Source organism: Lactuca sativa, chromosome 7 (genome assembly GCF_002870075.4).
Source record: "Lactuca sativa cultivar Salinas chromosome 7, Lsat_Salinas_v11, whole genome shotgun sequence".
Taxonomy (NCBI): Eukaryota; Viridiplantae; Streptophyta; class Magnoliopsida; order Asterales; family Asteraceae; genus Lactuca; species Lactuca sativa.
Window position 1 is genome coordinate 206,073,640 of NC_056629.2, and position 22,594 is coordinate 206,096,233.

A 22,594-nucleotide genomic window follows, 5' to 3' on the forward strand; every position below is an offset into this window, starting at 1 on the left:
CATAATTAAACACATAACTAATTATGAATGTAAATATGCTATGTAAGATTTGTTGTATAAACGCAATTATGATCACAATTCACGTTCTCTAGCACAGCTAAACTTTATTTATTCTAATTACTAACTAAGATTGGTCAATCCTAGCTCTAACAATTCAATGTTCACTAAATTATTAGGTAAACAGGTTCATGCAGTTTAATGGTCACTATGCTACACAAAACATGCAATTAAGTAATTAGGTAAACAAATAATAACATGCTAGGTTACACAAATCAAACACAAGCAAATTTTCACCAACTAAGTTCGATCCATAATCATATAACTATTCATAGGTTTAAAGCTTCATCTAGCTAAACAAGAGTAGCTAGATTCAGCTGCTCATCATAGTAATTACACTAACACAGCTAAAATTAATGAAAGACATGTTCTTATTTAACTAAATTATAAACCTTTACTTCTTTTGGTGTTGAAAACCCTCTTCCAAAACCTTTCTCTCACTCTGAGTCGTCTCCTGGAATCCTTTTTCTTCTGCCAAAAGCTTTTCTTCTCATAATAATCAGGAGGACTTATATAATCCTCAAAAACCCGTGCCACGTCGTGGCCAGATACGCCACGTCGTGGGCTTCAAGTAATCCGTATCCTTCAAGGAAATCCTGCGCGTCGCGATGTTTATCTTCTGGAACACCCGTGCCACGTCGTGGGCTTCATCGCCACGTCGTGAATTGAGCTCTTTTCGTGAATTTATTATTTTCTTGTCTTCCAAGCCTCCCATGTTCCCCATTTTGTCATCTTTGGTCCCTCTCTTCGAAAATCCTTTGTATTGACTGAAAATAACAATTTAAACTCATAAGTATCATTATTCTAAACATATTATCAATTTATTAATAAAAATGTACTTAAATACTGCCTAAAAATAAGTATAAATATGGCAATATCAATACCAAATATAGTTACAGACTTAGACACCTTATCCAACAGTCTCCCACTTGGATAAGACTGATAACTATAGTTGTAAGTATAACATTAGGAACCAACCAGCAATCGTAGCTCTTTAAAACTCTGTTGAACTATGAAGCGCCATTTTAGATAAATGATCATATACTCCTCTGTTCTCAAGATATCAACAGGACAAACACATGGAATATGGTACTTATTGTCCAACATTTGGTTCTCGATCTCTGATTTATTTGACATAGAACTAAATTGAACACATCAACTAGGTTCTGACCGGGCCCGACACATAAGTCAAAACTAAATCATCGAGGGGCCCAAATATCGCTTCTATGGCTAGAAGGAACATATAAACTTCGAATCATATGCTTATACTAACTACTTGTTGAATTACGCACAAAAGCACGTTTTATAACATCAAGTTACTGATGCGTTTTCGTACAATCAATGGATAACCAACTCATAGCCAACAACTCATATCTCTAGGCTTGAAGATATATATGATATTACCATCTCGCGATCACTCGAGATAAATTCCATGAAGTGATACAAGCGAGCGTGGGTTTAATCCAATACTCAGACCTTATGAGCACTCATGAATGTTGTAACAACCATTGCAATGTCTAATGCACCTTAGAGAAATCTTACAAGCCAAATTCATGATAGTCTTGATTCATATCTACTTCCGACATATGACCGACTATGGAGAGTTTTGAATAAAATAATTATTCTGGAAGTCAAAACATGAAAAATTGAAACAATAGTAAACGATCAACATAGGATAGTAACACTTTACTCATAAATAAATAAAAACTTTTATTTAATCATCAAATGTCAATTACATTTTACAAGTTTCAGAAATCTAATTATTAAAACTAATATCGTCCCTCAGCCGGATGCTTATTGTATGCTGCAAATGCCTAACCCTAGTCAGTCCCTTCGTGAGGGGATCTGCAGGGTTCTCTTATGACGATACCCTCTTTTCCATGAGGAGTCCTTATTCTATCTTGTGTTTTATGAAGTGGTATTTTCTTTCAATGTGTCTGGATCTACCGTGATCGCTTGGTTCCTTGACTAAGGCAACATCACTATTGTTGTCATAGAAAATCTCCATAGGCTCCTGTATAGCTGGCACAACTCTAAGATCTCTAATGAAGTTCTTCAGCCATATCGCCTCCTTCGCCGCTTCACTCGCTGCTATGTACTCTGATTCACAAGTAGAATCAGCTACTGTCTCCTGCTTGGAACTTTTCCAAGTAATTGCTCCTCCATTTAGGGTAAAGACCCAGCCTGACTGAGAGTGGAAATTATCCCTGTCAGTCTGAAAGCTAGCATCACTATATCCAATCATTCTCAAGTCATTACTCCCACCAAGGGTAAGGACCCAGTCCTTAGTCCTTCGTAAGTACTTGAGAATATTCTTTACCACAGTCCAGTGTGCCATGCCAAGATTTCCCTGAAATCTGCTAATCATGCTCAAAGCAAAGGCCACATCAGGGCGAGTTCAAGTCATAACATACATGATCAAGCCAACAGTGGAAGCATATGGAAATCGACTCATCTCAGCTATCTCAGCCTTTGTACTCGGACTCTAAGTCTTACTCAGTTTGGCATTGTGCTGGATTTGTAAGTCCCCTTTCTTGGAATTCTGCATGTTGAATCTTTTCAACACCTTATCCAAGTAGGTACTTTGACTAAGTCCAATTAGTCTCTTACTCCTGTCTCTCAATATCCTTATCCCTAGGATATAGGCAGCTTCTCGAAGGTCCTTAATACCGAAACACTTCCCAAGCCAGGACTTAACCTCCTGCAAAGTTGGGCTGTCATTTCCTATGAGTAGTATGTCATCGACATACAACACCAAAAAGCTAACTATACTCCCATTAGCCCTAACATACACACATGACACATATTCTCTCCTCGAAAATGCAAACTCTTTGACTTTCTCATTGAAGCAAAGATTCCGTCTGCGAGATGCTTGTTTTAATCCATAAATGGATTTCTCAAGCTTACACACCCTATTAGGGTACTTTGCATCGACAAAGCCCTCTGGCTGAGTCATGTAAACATCCTCAGCCAACTTCCCATTAAGGAAAATTGTTTTGACATCCATTTTCCATATTTCATAATCATGAAATGCAGCTATGGCCAACAAAACTCTAATAGACTTAATCTTTGCTACTGGTGAGAAGGTCTCATCATAGTCAACTACCGGAGTTTGAGTAAAGCCCTTTGTCATCGGTCTTGCTTTGTAGGTGTGTACCTTCCCATCCATGTCAGTCTTCTTTTTGAAGATCCATTTGCACCCAACTGACTTACGACCTGGTACATTGTCAACCAAGTTCTAAACTTGATTGTCATACATGGACTGAATCTCGCTGTCCATAGCATCCTTCCATTTAGTAGACTTAGGGCCTGCCATGGCTTCCCTGTAATTATTAGGTTGATCCAAATCTATTAGTGTACTATCAATAATAAATGTATCACCTTCAGTGGTGATGTGATAACCATAATAAAAATCAGGTGTGTTCCTAACTCTAGTGGAACACCTCGGAGGTACGGCCTCATCCATCGGCTCAACAGGAGTTTCCTCATCAGGTTGGTTGATAGTGTTTGAGGTTCCTTCACCACTTGACTCTTGAAGCTCTTTAAGATCAATTTGCCTCCCACTGTTTCCTTGGCTTATGAATTATCTCTCACAAAAGACTCCCCTTCTTGCTACAATGACCACATTTTCACTAGGCCTATAGAAGAGGTAACCAAAGGATCTTTGTGGATAGCCGATGAAAATACAACTCTCACTTCGAGGTTCAAGCTTGTCATGAGAATCGCGCCTCATTAAAGCCTCGCAACCCCAAATCTTGATGTGGTCTAGATTGGGAACTTTCCCAGTCCACATATCGTTAGGTGTTTTGGCAACCTTCTTAGTAGGGACTAGATTGAGGATATGGGCGGCAGTCTCTAAGGCATACCCCCAGAATGAGATTGGTAACTAAGCTCGAGTCATCATGGAATGAAACATGTCCAACAAGGTCCGATTGCGCCTCTCGGCAACACCATTCAACTATGGTGTCCTCGAAGGTGCCAATTGTGAGACTATCCCACATTCCTTAAGATAGTCAAGAAACTCAATACTAAGATACTCTCCTCCCCGATCGGATCGGAGCATCTTGATATTCTTACCCAACTGATTCTCGACTTCCTGCTTAAACTCTTTGAACTTTTCAAAGGTTTCTAACTTATGCTTGATTAAGTAGATATATCCATATCTGCTATAATCATCAGTAAAAATCACATTGTACCGATTAGCATCCCTTGTGGCTGATTTGAAGGGTCCACACACATTTGTGTGTATGAGATCCAACAAAACCTCACCCCTCTCATAAGTACCAGTGAAGGGTGACTTTGTCGTTTTTCCAAGTAAAAAAGACTAGCAACTATCATCCAACTTTAGTTCAAATGATTCCGAAACTCCAGCCTTCTGGAGTTGGCCTATGCGCTTCTTGTTAACATGTCCAAGACGAAAATAACACAAGGATGCTTTATCTAAGCTCATCGAAGAATTGATATGATATACATTATTTCCTAGGTTGTCTATAATCGACACAGTTTCATATACACCATCACAAGGTAATGCTTTAAAATAAAACACATCATTATAAAAAGCATCAATAGCACCAATTCTATTATCAAATGAAAATGTGAAACCTTGTTTGTACAAACTATGAAGGGAAATAATATTTCTCACCATTAGGTTTATCTTCCTGTGCTCCACTTCTTCACTACTTCTTCGGCCCTGCAAATCAGTACAAATGTGAATACCACAACCTGTATCAAGCACCCAAGATTTAGTATGCAATGAGTTACCGGACAATATCGTATAAATAGTTGCATGGGTGGGTTTAACTTTCCCATCCTCAGTGCCCCTTTTCGTAGCAGTAGAAGCATTGTGCTTCCTTTAGGTTTGAAGAAGGAGGAATGAGACCTTTCTTGGCCCCACTTGAAGAGGAGCCATCAAGGGAATTTTCCCTTGGTACCCTTCGAAGGGGTCTTCCTCTTCTTCCCCTTTCCCTGCCCAATTGCTAGAATAGGGGCCGCTGTAGGAGTAGGAGTAGAAGTAACAACCGACTTACCTTTAAGGCCACTTTCATCGGTCCTTAAAAGTCCTTGAAGTTTGCTAAGTGTAACTTCCTCCATGTTCATATGATAAGTCATACGAAACTGATCATAACTTGGAGGTAAGGAATGGAGAATGATATCAATCGCCATGTGCTCAGGGAAGTCCACATTAAGCTTCAGCAACCGGTCCATGAACCTTTGCATTTTCTGCAAGTGACCGGTGATGGGTTCACCATCCTTCATCCTGGCAGTTATCATGGAGGAGATGATTTCATACCTCTCCTGAAGTGCGCTCTGATGGTACCTTTCCATCAGATCCAAATGCATCTCATAGGGGTAGAAATCTTCATAGGATTTCTAGAGTGCGGGAGTCATGGTAGCCAACATGATGCAGGACACTTTGGTAGCATCCCTCTCATGTGTAGTGTACTCCGCAACCTCCTCAGGAGTAGCAGTGGACTCATTGATAACCTTAAGCTCCTTATCAAGGACATATTCCTTGTCCTCATAGAGGGTAATCATCCTGATGTTTTCTAATCCATTCATTGAAGTTAGACCCATCAAAAGTGACTTTCCCACACAAGTTCACGAGGGAAAAAGAGCCTGTAGGGTTTGAGCCAGTAGTAGTGTTGGAAGACATCTGAAAGAAAGAAGGAAAAGTTTAATTATATGAAGAAGTCCTTCATAAGTCACCCAAATGAAATATTAAGGCTAGGATCCTGCAAAGTATTTCACAACTTGGAAGAGGGATGCTGTAATCCAAGGTATAAAATATTTGAATGTAGGTAAATGACGATTTACCAATTTCCACCACTATAAACAAAATAAATTATTAAATTTTAATTGGATTTGAAACTCTTAGATCTTTTGAGATACATTGAAATTTTCAATGGCATGTTTTAATCTCGATTGTGCCCTCTCAAGTTTGTGACAAGGATGCCGAGGATCAAAAACAAGGTGTGAATAACCATGCAAATTGACTTGGTACCCTTAATTTTATCACCTAATCGATGTGCCATTTAACCACACGCGCTCCGCCGATCTATGATAAAACTTAAGTCACCCTTCGCCACTCTTACTAGTCCTAGTTAGTGTGCCGGTTAACCACACACGCTCCACTAACGACTTGGTAAGGTACAAAGTGTAATTTCATGGGTTAACAACTATTTCACATTTTCCTAAAGTAAATAAGATTGGGAATTAATAAAGGTTTAGTTACTTTATAGTTTCATTAAGCTTTTAATGAGGATTTAGGTCCTATCCTACCCATTCGGCTAACGACCCTCCACCAGCAAAGGAAGAGGTGGGTGAGAGTGGACACCCATTAAACTGCCATTTTGTAGGCAACAACCTTATACCCCCTTATAGACCAGCTTCATAAATGAGGCCTACTAACGGTAAGACTGACTTATTCTTATACATATATATAATAATTAAACTTTTAACGTTATAGAAGTATAAGGGTTGAATTTTAAACTTTTAAAATTATAAGGTTCAATTTGGAATTAAAGTATTTAATGTGTGAGACTTTTCAAATTCCAAACTTGAGGGCAAGTTTTGAAACTATTCAAGACTTTTCATTTCATAACTTATGAGTTTAAATGGTCCATTAAAATGAAGACTCTTCATTTACGGTAAACTCTTATTCTTTAATGACACTTTTAAAGAAGTGACTTTTGGTTATCCATAACTTGAGAATAAGTTATGGACTCCATCATTAGCCATTAAGATCAAGAATTGTACTACAAGCAAATTACACATAATGTGACATCCCCAATATCACGGCCCGAAAAGACCGATTTTGTTTATGCTTTGTTTAAAAATCAGAGTAACATTTTAAATAAAAGTGTTGCGGAATTTGTCCCAAAACAAAATATGATAAAGATTTATCAAAAGCATTTACATAGAAATGTATTTCATTAAAAGACTTGGGATGTCATGTTCGTACAGATCAAAAGCATAAACAGTACAATATAAGCCTTACTACATTATTTCATATCAACAGGCCTATATCCGTAATCCCTCGTCCAAACATCATATCTATGCTCAAGCGCCACTACCCGTAATACATAAAACTGAGTGGGTCAGGCTTGGGAGCCTGGTGAGCACATAGGGTTTTCAACCCACAATAAATAAGTTTATTAATTTCATCAATCAACAATAACACGATTACCCATTCCCGTTATCCTCACTTTACGTCCCTAAACACCTATCATAAGGGACCTAGCCTAAGGATCATTATCGGGACGGACACTACTGCTAAGGGGATTCCTCAGCAATAAATGTCCTAAAGGCAACCAAGTGGGGGATGGAGTACACCGGTGAACACATCGTTCACAAACACCTACAGGTTGCGAGCCTGCTAGTGTTCCAATGGACTGTCTAGAAGAGTCCGTGGTCGTCATCCATACTCCGCTGGATGACAAAATCAACAAAACCAACATCGAGGCCTCTCATCATTTTATCACACATCACCTATTACATCTACCCATGTTTTACCCCAACATTTTCGTAGATATAAAATACATATACAGTTTAAATCATTGAAAACATGTATGACAATGTTCATCCGACAAAGATAGCAAGTATTCAGATAATATGCACACATAGCACGTAATTTATATAAAATACTTCATATCTATGTGTAAGCCGAAAGTAACTATGCACTCACTTGTTAAAGTGATGATTCCAAAATCGGGCAGCGCTTGCTTCTAACGATTCTATTTTCCTTCGACGAAACCTAGCATTATTATCGCTAAATTTTAGTCTAATATTTACCGTGACAAACTATTAGTCTTATTATTATTATTATTATTATTATTATTATTATTATTATTATTATTATTATTATTATTATTATTATTATTATTATTATATAAGCGTTAAACAATATTTTCCAACCACTATGTATAGACAGGGGCCAGACATAAAACACCGGAGGGCAGGACCATTTTGGCATATAGCACTTCTGAAATCCAACAACCCTATGCGGCCCTTTAAACCAGATTCCCCGTACCGCGAGTAGTTAAAAAAAATATTATAACGACACTTATATAAGTTATAATAATAGCTCAAATATTTATTATAAGTTCATAATAACAATACTAATTTTAAATATAAGCTATATTAAAATAAGGTAAGCATAACTTACTTAAAAGGGGGTTTTAGCTAGGAGTCGGGCTCTGCAGGGGCAGAACTTCGTCGCTGAATCTTTCTAAGAAAGATTCGTGCAACGCTTCAGCGCTCACCTTACTATACAAAACTACAAAAAGAGAAGTCGAATCACGAAGGACCGAAATGCTCGGGGGATAAGGAGAGAAAGACTCTTGAATCAAGAGAATGGTGCAAGAAATATGAGAGCCCAAGGCTCTTATTTATACTAATTGAATTTTCAAAAACTACCCTCCATAATTACTTAATGACCTTTTAGTTATATAAACAACTAAACACCCCTCTATAATACTATTTTAAATGGATTTAATGATATTTGTACTAAACTAATGTTGAAAGAACTCAACATTAGTCTTATAATGACCGCATCATCGATACCTTTCTAATGGTATATATACATATGTATATATATGTGTACGTATACATGATTTATACTTTATTTTAATACGTAAATATGCTATTATAATTTGTAACTCGTTCATACGAACTCCGTTTTTGACGTTCTTTATATCCACGCGTACGTGGAGACGTACTCTACAACTTTCGTTTAGACTCCATCGGCTAATTTTGACTTTATTTTTAAAGTTATATTTTTAACAGGCCAGGACAAGATTGGTCTGTTTAAAATCTCATAACTTCTTCATACGAAGTCAGATTTGGGCGTTCTTTTTATGGACACTCTCAGTTTAACATATTCTACGACTTTCATTTAGATTTCTAAGGTTAAAAGTCTCTCTATCGTAAGTTCACTATTTACACTTCCCGGTGTCGCGCCGGTTCCGTCCTGAAACTTCGACGAGTCATAACTTCTTCGTTATAACTCGGATTTCGGCATTCCTTATATCCCCAGAATCCTTGTTTCAACCACTACAACTTTATGTAAAGATATCGGGCTTATCTCACACTTTAGTTTTGACACTTATTTTTATTCTTTATTAATTATACATTTATAATTAAACAATAAACACATAAACACACATAATTCACATAATACTCAAATATTTCATCTTTATTACTTCAAAAAGAGTTACAATAGTTGACCTAGACTATTACATTGACAAATATGCTTAGCCCTGAAACCCGGGCGTTACAATTGAAAGTGGGTTAGATCTGATCCCACATCGGCTGGGAAGGAGAACTAAGCATTCCTTATAAGGGGTGTGGATACATTCCCTATCACAACGCGTTTTAAAGCCGTGAGGGCAGCAGATCCCATAAGAACTCTGCAGTTAAGCGTGCTCGGGCGGGAGTAGTACCAGGATGGGTGACCCCCTAGGAAGTCCTTGTGCCGAGTGGCCCAAAGCGGACAATATTGTGATACGTGCGAGAGGGGGATGTTACACATAATTCCTATGATCTTCTAAAATTCGTAAGTACATAAACATTCATATAAAAATTTAAAGAATCATATTAACACATATAAAACATGGAATTTTGATATTAGCCATTGTAAATGGATTAACATAAACATTACACCATCTAAAACAAGTTTTAAAACACCAAAATAGTTTAGGGTAATGTTTCTAGTCCATTTCCAGATGCAAAACTAGAAAAACTGCATTCTGGGGCTCCTACTCGTCGAGTGCAAGAACCTACTTAACGAGTAGGATGAATTTACACATGGACTCGTCGAGTCCCCCCATGGACTCGGCAAGTTCATGCTGTAGAGTGCAAATTTTTGAACTTTTTCAACAAGTTTGCATCATGTATCAAGAAAACAAGCCTAGTCTCTGATACCACTGTTGGGTTTTGAGCATACTAACACTCCTATGCTGTACATGCAACCCTAGAAACCTTGGATCTATGTCTTCTCTAAAATACATGCAAATTTGATTTCCAAGGTTTACAACCTAACTAGCATGTTATCGGTACTCGTAATATAAAACTTTAAGTAGAATAACATACCTTTCTTTAGTGGTTGATTTCTTGGAGTTTTAGAGCCTAGCACCAATAGTGTGGATGCCTCAAGTGGTGTCACAAATCACCTAAACAAATTAGAAGCTCTTGAGAGAATAAGAACACTATAGAAATCGGCTCACCCTTATGCTCACACACACTAATGCCAATTCTTGAACCAAAGACTCCTTTATATAATATAGAGGATTAGGCTTAAACCCTAATACCCATGACTCTTCATTTACCTAGGATCCATGGGTTAAAAGCTCCATGGACTATCCATGGACCTCATATACTCTTAGCCCATCCTAAATAAATCTTAGCCCAATCCATATATATAAATAAGATTCCATATTTAATTAGCTCCATTTTGATCACTAAATTAACTCTAAATTAATTCTTGATCAATACTAATTAAATAATTACGACTTCATATTAATATATTATGACTAATAATATATTAATATATCATAAACATCTTATTCTCGAAAGTATATCCATACAAGTTGTTAGGTGAAGTGCAACCCAAATGGACCATGCCGGGTCGGGTCAAGTTGATACCAAATATAATTACGGACTTAGACACCTTATCCAACATGATTTGCCAACACGCCGTGTTGGAAGAACTCCACGACGTGTTGAATGAACATAATGGTGATTATGTTTATCTTTTACATGTTCAAGTTCATACTAGTATCAATTCAATAGAAAACTAAACCTAATCTCTGATAGCACTAATGGGTTTAAAGCAAAACATACAATCCTATGTGTGCATGCAACCCTAATAAGATCTATGTCTTATCTAATTGAACATACAATATGAACAACAATTGATAAACCCTAGATCTAAGATAAATAATCGAAAATCACATACTAAGGGTTATGATACATACATTTGATTGTTATGTAGTAATAACAATCCAAAACCTTGAATATGTTGAAGCTTGAGAGCAAGTATCACAAGTGTAATACCTTTAATAAATCACAAACACAATTAGCAAGAAGATGAGATATGATAGGGGAAGAGGAAGCGTCAATTTTCAGCTATTACTCTCTAGGGTTTCATGTGGCCGAAAATAGGGTTAGGCTCCTTATATAGTGAGGCGACTTAGAGCCAAAGTTAGGCTTTGAAGTTGGAAACGCCAACTCCTTTGCTTAAGGACCAAGCAAACCTTAAACCTTCCATCCAATAACCCTTGGATGAAAATTCTAGGGCCTTCCTAGAAGATTTCTTCCAAGCCACTTTTGGGAGGTTCTAGAGCTTCTTTCCTTAACTATCAATAAATTACCAAACAGCCCCTGCACTTTTAATTAATTCAATTATTACCAAAATTAATTCCAATTAATTTATGATTAACTATTAACTAAATAATATGATTTACAATTACTATATTATTTCCATAGTAAATTAATAAATCATTCATTTCAATTTATTAATCAAATAATAAATTCTTCCTCTTTCCCAATAGGTCATCCTGTCTAGTTGCTAGTATGAAGACAAACCCAAAAGGACCGTGCTACTATCAATTCAAGTATATACCAATTGTATTTATGGTATTAGACACCTAATCCAACAAATACTTCATATCTATATGTAAGATGAAAGGAACTATGCACGCACTTGTTAGGAGTGGAGGAATTGTGATTTCGGTAGAGCTTCGCTTAACACCTTAGCTTTTCCTTTTGACGTGACCTAAATATGATTTATACTGAGTCTTAGTCCAATGTTCCTGGCGACTAATGATAGTCCAAATTCTTCACTAAATATATACATGAAGATCTATCAAGTAAGGAACAACTACGTATGATCATATTAGAGGTAGGGTCCTTTTGGTATAAAGAGTATACTGTTTGAAAATCTCACTTTAAACACCTCACTAAATCCAGCCTAGACATAATTCACATAAATAAATCAATTAGTATAATGAACTGGAATCACTGAAAAATCTTATTTATAGGTTCATAATAACGACTACGACTATAAATATAAGTTACACTTGAATTAAGATGAATGAAGCTTAACTTACAAAGATTTTAACGAAAAATTTGGAAATTGCGTGGACAGAACTCCGACCCGAAAGATTCAAATTCTCCAGATCTTTAATGTCGTAGGGGCTCACTAAAGTAGTCGAGAAACTAAGGAGTAAAGGGCTAAAGGGTTGGAAAGAATTCTAGAGAGATTGGATGGAAATAGGTGGAGAAATGAGTTGAAAACGCACAAATATATAGGATGGAAGGGGAGGCGCATTGTACCTCTTTTCTGGGTGTGTCGTGTCCTTTTTGGGAAGAAGACAACATGGCCTGCTTTGGGTGGCGATACGTGGAAAAAATCTGGTGGGTCGCATTTACATGTCTGTGCGCGCCGCGCCCTTTGTCTACGCGCGAAAATCTAATTTTCTTTGAAAATTCATATCTTCTTCATACAATCTTCATTTTCAATATTCTTTTATATCCATGTGTAGCTATCCACAAGTACTAAAACTTTTGTTTAGACTCCGTCGACTAATTCTCACTTTATATTTAAAGTTATATTTTTAACAGGCTTAGACTGTTAAAGTCTATGTAAAATCATAAGTTTCTCATATGATATCCGTTCTCGAATGTCTTTATATCAACGTATAGGTATTGACGAGACCTTCAAATCTCATTTAGATTGTTTTGCCTAACAATCGAGCAAATTCAATTTCGGTTTCTGAGTCGCACACTGCTACGCTGAAACTTCGAAAAATCATAACTTCCTTTCACAAAGTCATATTTAGGCGTTCTTTATATGCACGAGTTCGATTTTACAATTACTATGACTTTTGTTTAGACCATTTAGGATAATAATAAATCTATAAAAAAAATTACTTTTTACGATATGCATAGCTGTGTCGCTGTAATCGCAAAACTCCGAAGAAGTATAACTTCTTCATACGACGTCGGATTTTAGAGTTCTTTATATGTACGAAATCATTGTCACATATACTATAAATTTGGTAAATATTATTTATCCTAAATAATGTTCTATAATAATGTCATTTTATTGCTTTAATTGTCTACCCTGAATCCGCGTGCTTTACAATTATCTCCCCTTAGGATGACTACATCACAGAATCATCAACAAAAAAAGGCTTGTATAATGATCCCACACATCACCTTTCCATCATTGGTAGTAACCATAACTCTTATGTCTTTTCAAATGAGCTTCTAACTTTTGGACTTCTTGACTGCTTGCGTTGCTCAAACTTGCACTCGTCCTTACTTTTTGTTGGACCTTCGGTCATAACCTTCAATTACTATTTGATCTTCATCGGAGACTCCCGATGCTTATCAAACGGACTCGATCTATGGTAAGTTCTTTACTGCGACTAATGTAACAGATCGAATGGTCATGATCTAATGACCTTAGATCACATGATGCAATGACTAGACTCAGATCCCTTTGAGTCAGACTCTAGCATGGAAGAAAACTTCCTTCATGCTCTAATGTGGTACAACCATATTGTTGTAGGTAGCATTTCTAGCTACTGGATGCTTAGCCTTAACGACGACCGCGATAGTGCTATAATTATCTTTTCCTTCAATATTTTAACTAAAGTCGGACACTACATCGATCATGGCTCTCTAGACCAATTAAATTACTTTGCAGACTTGTTCTCAAGTCATACTCGATTTGCTATGACCACTAGGTTCGGAATAACATTCATATTCTTAGTCATACTGAAACGATGGTAACGATGGAAATGAACAAAACAAATTTAACTATTAGCGCCTTAGTAACCTTGTGTCTCTTCGTGATCCAAGTTGATAGCTTCATTTTATTTACTTCTTTTTATAGTTTATTTTATGACTATTTCAGATACTTTCTAGTTTCGTGAGGATAATTGCAAATTTTAAGGAGACTAGCGGATCGGGATCTTTGGGAAGCAATTGGACTTGGAGGACAACAAGGATTTTGGGCTCGATAGCTAGTGGATATGATGCATGGAGTGGGATTGTTGATTATTTGAAGACATGGAGGAAAGGAACTTTAAATTTGCAAGAAATGGTGGAATATTCGAGCGTGCATAGATTCTTGATTGGGAAATTACGTGAGCTAATCATTTGGAGAAGCTGTAATTGGGCTTAAAATGAAGATAACTTGAAGAAAAATGGGCTAGAAGTTGATCGGACTCGAACTGGGCTAGTGGACTAAGCTGTGGAGGCCTAAAAATCAAAGAGGCCCACAATCAGATACCACCCGCGCAAGGCTGCGCGGGCAACACACGATAATGCAGGGGTATTTTTGGAATTTCATTTGGAAGGCTATTTGGGGAAGGTTGGTGTGCATCTTTTGCACACTTTTGCACAACAAAAAAATTCATCACCTCTCTGGAGATTTTGGAGCATAAGGAAGGCCAAGAACTCCTCAAGAACATCATCTTTTTACTCTTGATTCTTGCTAAATGTTTGGTACAATATACCTTTACTTTATTTTCTTGTATTTAGCCATGTTAGGCTAGACTAAACTTGGCTGAATTTGTTGAAATGATTTGAATGTTTAAGACTCCATGAACTTGTTCTTGAATCTTTATGAGTATGTTTTTATTCATGAGTTTAAATGTAAGTGTAGTGATTAGTTGGCTAATTTCTTGATTTAGTAAAGGATCCTCAAATTAGCAAGCAACAAGTGGTTCTTGTGTTGGTTTTACTTCACACAATCATAAAAACATTTTCTCCAACATGGAAGTGAAAGCATTTGACTCCTCTTAGATTTGGTGATTTTTTGGTTCTTAATGCTAGTTGAATTTCACTAATTACATGCTAAATGGAAATTGTGACCTTGACTAAGGAGATTGTTATGAGCGTTTTTTAGCTATTTTAACAACTAAGAAAAGTCTAGGTAATCTCAAGCTTCTTGGATTACTATTGTAACGCCTGCAGATTCGAGCTAGTCAATTTAGAGATGATAAGCATCAAAAATGACTTTTTTGATAGAGGATTATATAGAATAAATAATCTTAACTAAGTTGTAGTATATGTCACAAGGTTTCCGTACATATAAAGAACACTGAAATCCGAGTTATAACGAAGAAGTTATGACCTGTCGAAGTTTCGAGACAAAACCAACACGACATTGGGAATCGTAAAAAGTGAGTTTATGATAAAGTACTTTTTTGTGACAACTAGTTTATAGAACAAAAAAGGTCTAAACTTTAACTATGTATAAGTAAAACCACATCTTAGACTTGTTGCAATGGATCATCTATAGCCAAAAGGCATCATTTGTATAAGTAAATATATACCTTGAAAACCATGTGGTAATAAAACTTGAAAGCCAAGAGGGCATGTTTATATATATATATATATATATATATATATATATATATATATATATATATATATATATATATATATATATATATATATATATATATATATGTAAAAAACCATGACGTAACAAACTTTCCAAACTCAACAAGTCAACAATGAATTAAATGGGTCAAAGGTCAAAAGAATCAAACCACAAAGAACATGTGATTTTGGTTGGCACTAGGACAAAATCACATGCGATTTCAGTTTGATCCAAGACCGAAATCACACGTAATTTCGGTTTGTGCCAAGACCGAAATCACAAAGTGATTTTGGTGGGTGTGGACCGAAATCTCATTTGATTTTGGTATTACTTTGGACGAAATCTCAATAGATAATTGGATAATTCTTGATTTGATTGGCTGATTTCATTTATCAAGATGATTAATTACATAAACCAATGCAAAATCTCACATCACCTTATCCCCTCCTTCATATATATACATGATTTTGAGATCCTTTCCAAACCCATTTCATAGTAAACAAATTTCCTCCCATATTCTCTCCCAAAATTCTCTCAAGTTCAAGACTCCATTCCAAATCACTTTCCAAGCTAACTCAAAGAAGATTTGGTAAGTTCCCTCAATATCTAGTGTCTTTTTTTATAAACACTCTCATGATATTTTATATATTCACACATTATTATGTGTTTGAAACTATTAGGATACGACTAGCTTACCGTATTCTAACTCGAAGATCACCGTTTTTACCTCATTATCAAACCGCGATCACAGTCGAGGTGAGTTCATACCCCTACATTTTCCACATCTTTTCTATATTTTTTTCGGGGGGGGGGGGGGGGGGGGGGATACAAGCGAAACACAAGGAAACTTATGTTAAAATACAAACCGTTACTTATGTTTTTCTTACATTTTATATACAAACATTTTACGTGAAAATGTTAAATACATAAAATAACGTTACTACCAAAGTTACAAACTTTTACATACAAAGTCGTTAATACACAAAGGTTTTCATTTAAACGAAACTTACATTTTCAAACTATAATAGGTTTAGTTTGTGGAATATTCACGCTATTTTTACACTATGAAAGGGTAATACATACATTCACAAGAAAAAGGGATTTTCATACGTAAACCTATTAATACAAATTTTTTGAGACATTTGGCTTCACAATACTTTTAAGTACATAACTTAAGTCTTGTATTATAAACCAGAATCTCTTGTAGCGAGAGTGTGATACTTTTGTATAGATCTATACGGGACTGGCAATCCCGCACCTAAACTGTTAGCTTGTAGCACCTGGTTCTTGGTATTTATTCTTATTTAAGTGTTTTGCATTTTTGGCTTGGGACTCGGCGAGTTGAAGGACCAACTCGTCGAGTAGAAGCGGGATGGGACGTGGGATTTAAGTATTGGACTCGTCGAGTCCGGTCCCGGACTCGACGAGTAGGCTATGACTGGACAAAAACCCTAATATGAGGGTTTGCACCCTATTTATTCATCTCTTTCAGCCACCACTCGTCCCTATTGCTCCCACAAACCCTCCATAGCAAACCCTAAGTGTTTTGGTGCAAGATCTAAGGCTTTTGAATGATTTTTGTGGGTTTTGAACACAAGGAAGAAGGAAGAGCATAGAAGGATCAAGAGGAGACTGAAGGATTCGAGTTTGGTGCATCATTTGCAGTCTTTGAAAGGTATAAAGTCTATTCCTTGCTTGGTCAATTGTTAGATCCTGTTTTTGGGAAATTTAGGGCTTTTAAGCCATATGAGGTACCCAACCATCATTGTAAACATGGTTGGGGTTCAAGACTTCGGATCTAAGTCTTGCGAGGAGTCACAAGGCAGATTTGGGTTGCTTTTGCACTTAAGGAAGGTCTCATGCAACATAAGAGCCATTTTAGAGCCTTTTAGGCTCAAAATTCCCATGCATGCACGTAAAGTTTGTAACTTTACGTGCTAGATCGGGCTTAGGGGCTTGGATCTATCATTTGGTCAAAGGTTGTACATCAGAAATTGAGGAATTAGGACGTGGACGTTATCGACTCGACGAGTCCAAGGCATTAAGTCCCATATCTGTTGAGGGTCAAAAGAACTCAGTTGGGTGTTAGAAGGGTTGTAGAAGGTCCGAAGGAGTGACCCAACGTATTGGACTTAGCCTTAGACCTAGAGTTCATGCGACTCGACGAGTGCTAGAACAGACTCAGCAAGTCCAAGGCAATCTCCCAAAACATGAAGACGAACTCGACAAGTTGTTCATACTGTTGGATTAATGTCTAAGTCCATAACTATAATTGGTAAGACTTGACTCGACCCGGCATGGTCCATTTGGGTTGAATGGCATCATGCATTTAGATAGACCACTTAATGTTTATTAATAAATTATAAGTTCTAATATATTAATAAGATTATTTAATTAGTATTGATCAATAATTAATTAAGTGATCAAAAGAAGACTAATTAAATATATGTGTTGATTATCATCCATACTTATATAGTGGGCTAATGCTCCATGGATTATCAAGTTGGGATAAAACCCATAGGATGATCCATGGTGTATTTGAACCCACGGATCCAAGGAAATGGAGCCATGACAATTAGGGTTTACCCTAATTGTGACTAACTATATAATGATCTTATGATTGAATAAATCGGCCACTAGTGAAATATGTGAAAGGGCTAGCCGATTTTCATGAAGTGTGTATATTCTATCAAATTGTTCCAAGTGTATTTGGTGTTGTGTGAACCATTTGAGGTGTCACACTTGGGGCACTAGGCACTCAAGCTTCATGAAGACATTCTACATCAAAGAGATATGTAATTCTAACTTGATATATTCATATGCATCAATGTTATTATGCTAGTTAGGATGAATACCTTGGAAAGTTCATATTTGCATGTATAATAGAGAAAACATAGATCCAAGGTATTTAGGGTTGCATGTACACTTAGGAGTGTTAGAAGGCTCAAAACCCAATAGTGGTATCAGAGCCTAGGGCTGTTTTCGATTATACTTGATGCAAACTGATTTTTCGAAGCCAAGAATCTGTTAGGACCTGAAACTCGACAAGTTCTGGAGGAAAACTCGGTGAGCTCATGTATTAGAGCATGAACTCGACGAGCTCCATGAAGAACTCGACGAGTTTGTCTCCTAGAATGCATATTTTCGACTTTTAAGGCTGGAATTGGACTAGAATCATTACCCTAAGCTGTTTTTGAACCTATAAACCTGTTTTTGATGTGGTAATGTTCATTCTAATCAAATTTCAAAGATAATTGTCAAAATTTTCATGTTTTGTATGAGTTTAATGTTTAGGCTAATTACATGAAAATTGTTTGGTTTGAATTGTCTTATTCATATGAGTTTAATCAAGATTATGAATATTGCTAGATATGTTTGTGATAGTTGTTTTTGATCCAAATTGATCTAAAATTTATTCATAAAATGTGTTTTTGTAACTTGTCCTCAAGTTACATGAAAAGTCTCATTAATGAATTTTATTAAAAAGCATAGGTTATGAACTTGAAAAGTCTTGTCTCCGTAAATTGTTTTATGACCTCCATAAGTTGTCCTCAAGTTATGGATTTTCAAGAGTCTCTTCATTAAAAGTTTTAAAAAACCTATATTAAACTCATATGTTATGAAATTGAAGAGTTTTGAAAAGTTTCAAAACTTGCCCTCAAGTTTTGGAATTTGTAAAGTCACCCCCCATGTACACTTTAATTCCAAACCCTAGAATTTTAAAAGTTAAAATTCAAACTTTATGGACTTCATTAAATTAATTAAAGTGTTTAATTAAAGAGTTAATAATTCCATTAATACATGGTTTAAGTTTAATTAAATTAAGAGTATAGTTTAATTAATAGATTAAACCACCAAGTATTTTAAATGTTTAAAATACAACATTATAATATTATTATAATTTTAATTATTTAGATATGTATAAGATAAAGTCAATCTTACCGTTAGTAGACCTCATTCACGAAGCCAGTATATAAGGGGGGGGGGGTATAAGGTTACTGCCTATAAAATGACAGTTTAATGGGTGTCCACTCTCACCCACCGCTTCCTTGACTGGTTGAGGGTCGTTAGTCGAACGGGTAGGAAAGGACTGTAATTCTCCCTTCATTAAAATTATAATGATAAATACTAAGTAACTAAACACTTATAAATTCCCAATCTTAGTTACTTAGGAAAATGTGAAATGGTGCTAACCCATGAAATTACACTTTGCACCTTTGTTAAGTCGTTAGTAGAGCGTGTGTGGTTAACCGGCACACTAACATGGGACTGACTATGTATGGCATAGGGTGACTTAAGTTTTATCATAGATCGGTGGAGCGTGTGTGGTTAACCGGCACATCGATTAGGTGATAAAATTAAGGGTACCAAGTCAATTTGCATGGTTATTCATGGGTTAGCACCATTTCACATTTTCCTAAGTAACTAAGATTGGGAATTTATAAGTGTTTAGTTACTTGGTACCCTTAATTTTATCACCTAATCCATGAAATTACACTTTGCACCTTTGTTAAGTCGTTAGTAGAGCGTGTGTGGTTAACCGGCACACTAACATGGGACTGATTATGTATGGTAAAGGGTGACTTAAGTTTTATCATAGATCGGTGGAGCGTGTGTGGTTAACCGACACATCGATTAGGTGATAAAATTAAGGGTACCAAGTCAATTTGCATGGTTATTCACACCTTGTTTGTGATTCTTGGCATCCCAGTCACAAACTTGAGAGGGCACAATCGAGATTCAAACATGCCATTGAAAGTTCAATGTATCTCAAAAGATCCAGGAGCTTCAAATCCAATTAAAACTTAATGAATAATTTCGTTTTTCATGGTGGAATTTGGTAAATCGTCATTTACCTACCTTCAAATATTCTATAGCTTGGATTACGACATCCCTCTTCCAAGTTATAAAATAGTTTGTTGGGTCCTAGCCTTAATATTTCATATTGGGTGTTATGTTAAGGACTTTAAATCAACTAAAATTGACTTTCTCCCATTATATGTATCTAGTTAATACATCTATGGTCTTCCCAAATCCTTAGGAACAAGCTTTCTTAATGAAGATGATATCCCAAATGGCAATCAAGGTGAAAGATCAATCCCTTTGTTGTGCATTAGTGGAACTAGAAATCATACTTCACTACCTCCACCTCCTTCAATAATTCTCCTATCCCACAAATTTCAATACTTGATAAGTTCTAAGTCACTTACTCCCTATTGACAAGCCGGGAGAGTCGGGTGTCGAAGTCTTGAGGTAGCTGGCTGTTGACTTGGTTCTTCGGTCACTCCCTGATGACAGATCGCGACATGACCCTTAATGATCTTAGATGTTTGCTTGATGCCGAATCAACAATGATTTGGAGCATTGGTAAAGCAAATTAGATTGGAAGATCTACTTTCCAAACCTATTTGGACATTGACATTGGTGACATTGGAAGTCCGGAAACACTTTCTCTTTCCAATTGAAAGGGATCGGCCATGGTCAAGTCGTTTGACCTAATGGTAAAGAGAAACGCTAAGTCTGTGATAGTCCCGTATACCATTTCCAAAGAGTCAATATGTTTACTTTTGCCAATAGGAGGGGTATTGGTTGCGAAGCTGCCAAATTTACCTGAAACCTCATAAGGATGGTAAAGACAAAAGTTTGACTCTACTTCACGTAAAGTCCGTTATCTAACTCTATTAAGTCTCTTTTGGAGATTCTTAGTACATGATGTCATGTAATTACATTTTGATGTTTTTGAAGAATCAAAGGAAGCTTAAAGAAAAGGTGTGCTGATTCTGATTGCATGGTTCGTTGATCAGAATTTTGAGCTGCTGCATAAGAGTTATGATATATATTGCTTAGGAATAGACAGCACAATGTTTTTCATATGTATTTGCATTGTATGGATAATTTTTTTTCCGCAAGTTTTAAAATAAAAGAAAAAAAATTTGTTTTATTTATTTTAAGTAACCTTACAATGACATTTGTGAAAAATTGTTGCTTCCATTGATAAGCAATATTTTGAAATGGATTTGATTTTTCATTTGTGGTAGTGTCATAATTTACCAAATAATGAAAGATTCTCATCACCCAAGTTTTAGTTGGATGGAAACCTGGAATCATGCAAGTTGTATTGTGTGATGAATGAGAATTTTCATCTTTGGGAAATTAAGACTAAGTCCTTGTTCACATGTACGTGTGAGTTAAGTGAATGACTAAAGTATGAGGTACACTTGGTTGTGCGCTGGTCAGGTCCATCACAAATACTAATAAGATTATTACTTATGATTTACTAAAGTTTAGTAAATATGATTATGCTCACAAGTTTAAGTGTAATTCTGAAGCATTGGAAAAGTTTCAATGTATGGCAGAATGAATAAGAAGAATCAAATAAGGCAGAAAGATAAAAGTTTCTCCAATCTGAAGAGATGGGAGAGGACTTGTATATCTTGTTTTATGATTATCTTAGTGATTATGAAACCATATCACAATTGATCCTCTAAGGACACATTAGTTCATTTGTTTGGCTAAGGAAAGGAATCATGAATTGTTGAAATGGTTAAATCAAAAAGATAAATCATACTTCGTTCCAAAATCAAATCTTAGAGTCATACTCCAAGATTAAGCCTTGAGTGACTTAATATTTAGAAAGTTTTTAACACTTGTCAAATGTAGAGTAAGATGTTTCCTATTCTTGTACATTTGAGATTGGTAAGTTGTGATGTTTTGGATAAAACAAAGACCAACTAAGACCAATTGTGAAAAGTGTTTAACTTGATAAGAATCCGCACTAACTCTTGAATATTTTTTTTTGTCAAGGAATGGTTCTTGACAAAGAGAATCTTATATATCAAGAGGACAGTGGGAGCATTGAGTTGGTTTCAAGAACTAATCAAGAGTTTTGTTAATCACTAGCCCACGACTTGAGGTTTGTAACCTATCGTGCTGACATATTCTTATTTCTATGTCTATTACAGAAAGGTTGACTATGCTTGTGAGTTCTATGAGTTCTCAATTGTTTACATAACAACCTGGAAGCAATGGTAGGCCCTTGAACTGCCGGGTGGCAAGAAATTAAGATTGAACAAGTTCATTCCATATGTGTTTGGATTTGTCACTGACCGTGTCTTGTGATTATGGTTATGACAAATTCAC